Source organism: Ictalurus punctatus, unplaced genomic scaffold (genome assembly GCF_001660625.3).
Source record: "Ictalurus punctatus breed USDA103 unplaced genomic scaffold, Coco_2.0 Super-Scaffold_100, whole genome shotgun sequence".
NCBI classification, from domain to species: domain Eukaryota; kingdom Metazoa; phylum Chordata; class Actinopteri; order Siluriformes; family Ictaluridae; genus Ictalurus; species Ictalurus punctatus.
In genome coordinates this window covers 3,890,450-3,896,740 of record NW_026521086.1, presented here as the reverse complement: position 1 = coordinate 3,896,740, position 6,291 = coordinate 3,890,450, and the positions used below count along the sequence as shown (strand labels likewise).

Sequence of the window (6,291 nt, the reverse complement as noted above, 5' to 3'; positions counted from 1 at the left end):
CATCGAGTGACGTCGAGCCGGCATGACGGATTCAGAACTCACAATGTGGCACTTACCTCAGTGGTTATTTGCTTTAGATCAGGGTTGTCCAGTCTTATCCAGAATGGGCCAGTGTGGTTGCAGGTTGTCATTCTAACCAAGCAGAAGCCACACTTTAGTCTATTGAAAGCCAAGATCAGCGGAGCCAACAATTGGAATCAGGTGTGGCTCCTGCTAGATTGGAACCAAAAGCTGAAGATTGGACAACGCTGCTTAAGACCAATCAGCATATAGACATATTTGCTTATTAAATATAAAACATTGACTATATAGATGGCTGATCGCGGAAAATGGACACCTCTCATCACAGTTTGCATGCTAGCTTGTCGCTAACAAGAGACAGACACGGAGAGACCGCATGTTCTCACCTTTTCGCCCCTGTTCACGGGTCAAACGTGCCCTGTTGCATGCTGACGTGTTTACAAACAGCAAAGAGAGCACTAAGAACTCAAGTGGGAAGCAGAAAGAGTCGTAGGAGGCCTGCAGAGAAGCCTATGGCACATTCTGTTGACCAACTCATTCTCAGGTAGGTGATTCCTTCCTTTTGTGCCAACTACCATAGAGTACCTGGAGAAGCTCCAAGCTACAACCCGTGGACGGGCCAAGAATTGAAGCCGGGTCAACTGGGAGCGGTTTCCCTTCCATTGAGCTTTTGTAGCAAGGCAGATAACAGCTGCTTGCAAAATCACGGGCAGTCTCTGCTTTTCCACTGAATGTGGAAGCCTGGCTCTTTCCTTCATCAAGAAGACAAGAGTAATGATGCGCTTGACACGAGGTTGCGACTTGTAATTCCCCACCTCCAAGCGGGAAAACGCAATGCAAACGCACCCTCAACTTGAAATCGCCATTCGTCAACAGTGGGAAGTCTTCTCATCTCCCGGTTCCTTCCCTGTTCATCGAGTGACGTCGAGCCGGCATGACGGATTCAGAACTCACAAAGTGGCACTTACCTCAGTGGTTATTTGCTTTAGATCAGGGTTGTCCAGTCTTATCCAGAATGGGCCAGTGTGGTTGCAGGTTGTCATTCTAACCAAGCAGAAGCCACACTTTAGTCTATTGAAAGCCAAGATCAGCGGAGCCATCAATTGGAATCAGGTGTGGCTCCTGCTAGATTGGAACCAAAAGCTGAAGATTGGACAACGCTGCTTAAGACCAATCAGCATATAGACATATTTGCTTATTAAATATAAAACATTGACTATATAGATGGCTGATCGCGGAAAATGGACACCTCTCATCACAGTTTGCATGCTAGCTTGTCGCTAACAAGAGACAGACACGGAGAGACCGCATGTTCTCACCTTTTCGCCCCTGTTCACGGGTCAAACGTGCCCTGTTGCATGCTGACGTGTTTACAAACAGCAAAGAGAGCACTAAGAACTCAAGTGGGAAGCAGAAAGAGTCGTAGGAGGCCTGCAGAGAAGCCTATGGCACATTCTGTTGACCAACTCATTCTCAGGTAGGTGATTCCTTCCTTTTGTGCCAACTACCATAAAGTACCTGGAGAAGCTCCAAGCTACAACCCGTGGACGGGCCAAGAATTGAAGCCGGGTCAACTGGGAGCGGTTTCCCTTCCATTGAGCTTTTGTAGCAAGGCAGATAACAGCTGCTTGCAAAATCACGGGCAGTCTCTGCTTTTCCACTGAATGTGGAAGCCTGGCTCTTTCCTTCATCAAGAAGACAAGAGTAATGATGCGCTTGACACGAGGTTGCGACTTGTAATTCCCCACCTCCAAGCGGGAAAACGCAATGCAAACGCACCCTCAACTTGAAATCGCCATTCGTCAACAGTGGGAAGTCTTCTCATCTCCCGGTTCCTTCCCTGTTCATCGAGTGACGTCGAGCCGGCATGACGGATTCAGAACTCACAAAGTGGCACTTACCTCAGTGGTTATTTGCTTTAGATCAGGGTTGTCCAGTCTTCTCCAGAATGGGCCAGTGTGGTTGCAGGTTGTCATTCTAACCAAGCAGAAGCCACACTTTAGTCTATTGAAAGCCAAGATCAGCGGAGCCAACAATTGGAATCAGGTGTGGCTCCTGCTAGATTGGAACCAAAAGCTGAAGATTGGACAACGCTGCTTAAGACCAATCAGCATATAGACATATTTGCTTATTAAATATAAAACATTGACTATATAGATGGCTGATCGCGGAAAATGGACACCTCTCATCACAGTTTGCATGCTAGCTTGTCGCTAACAAGAGACAGACACGGAGAGACCGCATGTTCTCACCTTTTCGCCCCTGTTCACGGGTCAAACGTGCCCTGTTGCATGCTGACGTGTTTACAAACAGCAAAGAGAGCACTAAGAACTCAAGTGGGAAGCAGAAAGAGTCGTAGGAGGCCTGCAGAGAAGCCTATGGCACATTCTGTTGACCAACTCATTCTCAGGTAGGTGATTCCTTCCTTTTGTGCCAACTACCATAAAGTACCTGGAGAAGCTCCAAGCTACAACCCGTGGACGGGCCAAGAATTGAAGCCGGGTCAACTGGGAGCGGTTTCCCTTCCATTGAGCTTTTGTAGCAAGGCAGATAACAGCTGCTTGCAAAATCACCGGCAGTCTCTGCTTTTCCACTGAATGTGGAAGCCTGGCTCTTTCCTTCATCAAGAAGACAAGAGTACTGATGCGCTTGACACGAGGTTGCGACTTGTAATTCCCCACCTCCAAGCGGGAAAACGCAAAGCAAACGCACCCTCAACCTGAAATTGCCATTCGTCAACCGTGGGAAGTCTTCTCATCTCCCGGTTCCTTCCCTGTTCATCGAGTGACGTCGAGCCGGCATGACGGATTCAGAACTCACAAAGTGGCACTTACCTCAGTGGTTATTTGCTTTAGATCAGGGTTGTCCAGTCTTATCCAGAATGGGCCAGTGTGGTTGCAGGTTGTCATTCTAACCAAGCAGAAGCCAGACTTTAGTCTATTGAAAGCCAAGATCAGCGGAGCCAACAATTGGAATCAGGTGTGGCTCCTGCTAGATTGGAACCAAAAGCTGAAGATTGGACAACGCTGCTTAAGACCAATCAGCATATAGACATATTTGCTTATTAAATATAAAACATTGACTATATAGATGGCTGATCGCGGAAAATGGACACCTCTCATCACAGTTTGCATGCTAGCTTGTCGCTAACAAGAGACAGACACGGAGAGACCGCATGTTCTCACCTTTTCGCCCCTGTTCACGGGTCAAACGTGCCCTGTTGCATGCTGACGTGTTTACAAACAGCAAAGAGAGCACTAAAACTCAAGTGGGAAGCAGAAAGAGTCGTAGGAGGCCTGCAGAGAAGCCTATGGCACATTCTGTTGACCAACTCATTCTCAGGTAGGTGATTCCTTCCTTATCCGCCAACTACCATGAAATACCACGAGACGCTCCAAGTTACAATCGGTGCATTGGCCGGGAATCGAACCCAGGTCAACTGGGAGCGGTTTCCCTTCCACTGAGCTTTTGTAGCAAGGCAGATAACAGCTGCTTGCAAAATCACGGGCAGTCTCTGCTTTTCCACTGAATGTGGAAGCCTGGCTCTTTCCTTCATCAAGAAGACAAGAGTACTGATGCGCTTGACACGAGGTTGCGACTTGTAATTCCCCACCTCCAAGCGGGAAAACGCAAAGCAAACGCACCCTCAACTTGAAATTGCCATTCGTCAACCGTGGGAAGTCTTCTCATCTCCCGGTTCCTTCCCTGTTCATCGAGTGACGTTGAGCCGGCATGACGGATTCAGAACTCACAAAGTGGCACTTACCTCAGTGGTTATTTGCTTTAGATCAGGGTTGTCCAGTCTTCTCCAGAATGGGCCAGTGTGGTTGCAGGTTGTCATTCTAACCAAGCAGAAGCCACACTTTAGTCTATTGAAAGCCAAGATCAGCGGAGCCAACAATTGGAATCAGGTGTGGCTCCTGCTAGATTGGAACCAAAAGCTGAAGATTGGACAACGCTGCTTAAGACCAATCAGCATATAGACATATTTGCTTATTAAATATAAAACATTGACTATATAGATGGCTGATCGCGGAAAATGGACACCTCTCATCACAGTTTGCATGCTAGCTTGTCGCTAACAAGAGACAGACACGGAGAGACCGCATGTTCTCACCTTTTCGCCCCTGTTCACGGGTCAAACGTGCCCTGTTGCATAATGACGTGTTTACAAACAGCAAAGAGAGCACTAAGAACTCAAGTGGGAAGCAGAAGAGAGTCGTAGGAGGCCTGCAGAGAAGCCTATGGCACATTCTGTTGACCAACTCATTCTCAGGTAGGTGATTCCTTCCTTTATGCACCAACTACCATGAAGTACACTGGAGAAGCTCCAAGCTACAATCGGTGCATTGGCCGGGAATCGAACCCAGGTCAACTGGGAGCGGTTTCCCTTCCACTTGAGCTTTTGTAGCAAGGCAGATAACAGCTGCTTGCAAAATCACGGGCAGTCTCTGCTTTTCCACTGAATGTGGAAGCCTGGCTCTTTCCTTCATCAAGAAGACAAGAGTAATGATGCGCTTGACACGAGGTTGCGACTTGTAATTCCCCACCTCCAAGCGGGAAAACGCAAAGCGAACGCACCCTCAACTTGAAATTGCCATTTCGTCAACCGTGGGAAGTCTTCTCATCTCCCGGTTTCCTTCCCTGTTCATCGAGTGGACGTTCGAGCCGGCATGACGGATTCAGAAATCACAAAGTGGCACTTACCTCAGTGGTTATTTGCTTTAGATCAGGGTTGTCCAGTCTTATCCAGAATGGGCCAGTGTGGTTGCAGGTTGTCATTCTAACCAAGCAGAAGCCACACTTTAGTCTATTGAAAGCCAAGATCAGCGGAGCCAACAATTGGAATCAGGTGTGGCTCCTGCTAGATTGGAACCAAAAGCTGAAGATTGGACAACGCTGCTTAAGACCAATCAGCATATAGACATATTTGCTTATTAAATATAAAACATTGACTATATAGATGGCTGATCGCGGAAAATGGACACCTCTCATCACAGTTTGCATGCTAGCTTGTCGCTAACAAGAGACAGACACGGAGAGACCGCATGTTCTCACCTTTTCGCCCCTGTTCACGGGTCAAACGTGCCCTGTTGCATGCTGACGTGTTTACAAACAGCAAAGAGAGCACTAAGAACTCAAGTGGGAAGCAGAAAGAGTCGTAGGAGGCCTGCAGAGAAGCCTATGGCACATTCTGTTGACCAACTCATTCTCAGGTAGGTGATTCCTTCCTTTTGTGCCAACTACCATAAAGTACCTGGAGAAGCCCAAGCTACAACCCGTGGATGGGCCAAGAATTGAAGCCGGGTCAACTGCTTGGACTGGAGCTATGCTCACCACTATACCACCAATGCCACGCTGCACCATTCAGCTCTGGTGAACAAAGTGTACGTATGTGCGCTTCTCATCAGAAGACCATAGGCAACAGCCAAAGTACTATGGCACCGTGGTTTCTGTAGTGTAGTGGTTATCACGTTTGCCTCACACGCAAAAGGTCCCTGGTTCGAGACCGGGCAGAAACAAGCTAGATATTCTGAACTTTGCTTTAATGACTGAGTGGTTGTCATCACTGTAGGATCAGGTCCTCTAGGAACAGCCAGAAAGCGAGACCTCCTTTACAGAGGAGATTTCCTTCTTTTGTAGCAAAGCAGTTAATATTTGCTTACCAAATGAAAGGGAGTCTCTGGTTTTCCCCAGAAAAGTGGAAGCCTGGCTCTTTCGTTGCTCCAACAAGACTCTGTTGCGTGACTGGAAAATTTGCCGTAAAGTACTGCTCGCCGCGTTTCACCTCGAGAGGTCTGCAAGAGGTCTGCGCCCGAAAAAGGCTGGGAGCGGTTTCCCTTCCATTGAGCTTTTGTAGCAAGGCAGATAACAGCTGCTTGCAAAATCACCGGCAGTCTCTGCTTTTCCACTGAATGTGGAAGCCTGGCTCTTTCCTTCATCAAGAAGACAAGAGTACTGATGCGCTTGACACGAGGTTTGCGACTTGTAATTCCCCACCTCCAAGCGGGAAAACGCAAAGCAAAACGCACCCTCAACTTGAAATCGCCATTCGTCAACCGTGGGAAGTCTTCTCATCTCCCGGTTCCTTCCCTGTTCATCGAGTGACGTCGAGCCGGCATGACGGATTCAGAACTCACAAAGTGGCACTTACCTCAGTGGTTATTTGCCTTTAGATCAGGGTTGTCCAGTCTTCTCCAGAATGGGCCAGTGTGGTTGCAGGTTGTCATTCTAACCAAGCAGAAGCCACACTTTAGTCTATTGAAAGCC

The 6,291-nt window shown here is 48.0% G+C and overlaps 1 non-coding gene across 1 annotated transcript; it reads left to right on the top strand.

The window, feature by feature from the left end:
- The first annotated feature begins 5,470 nt into the window (after positions 1–5,470).
- On the top strand, positions 5,471–5,543 carry trnav-cac (transfer RNA valine (anticodon CAC)). Its single transcript has one exon. It is a non-coding gene; the product is annotated as a tRNA-Val (tRNA).
- The last annotated feature ends 748 nt before the right edge of the window (positions 5,544–6,291 follow it).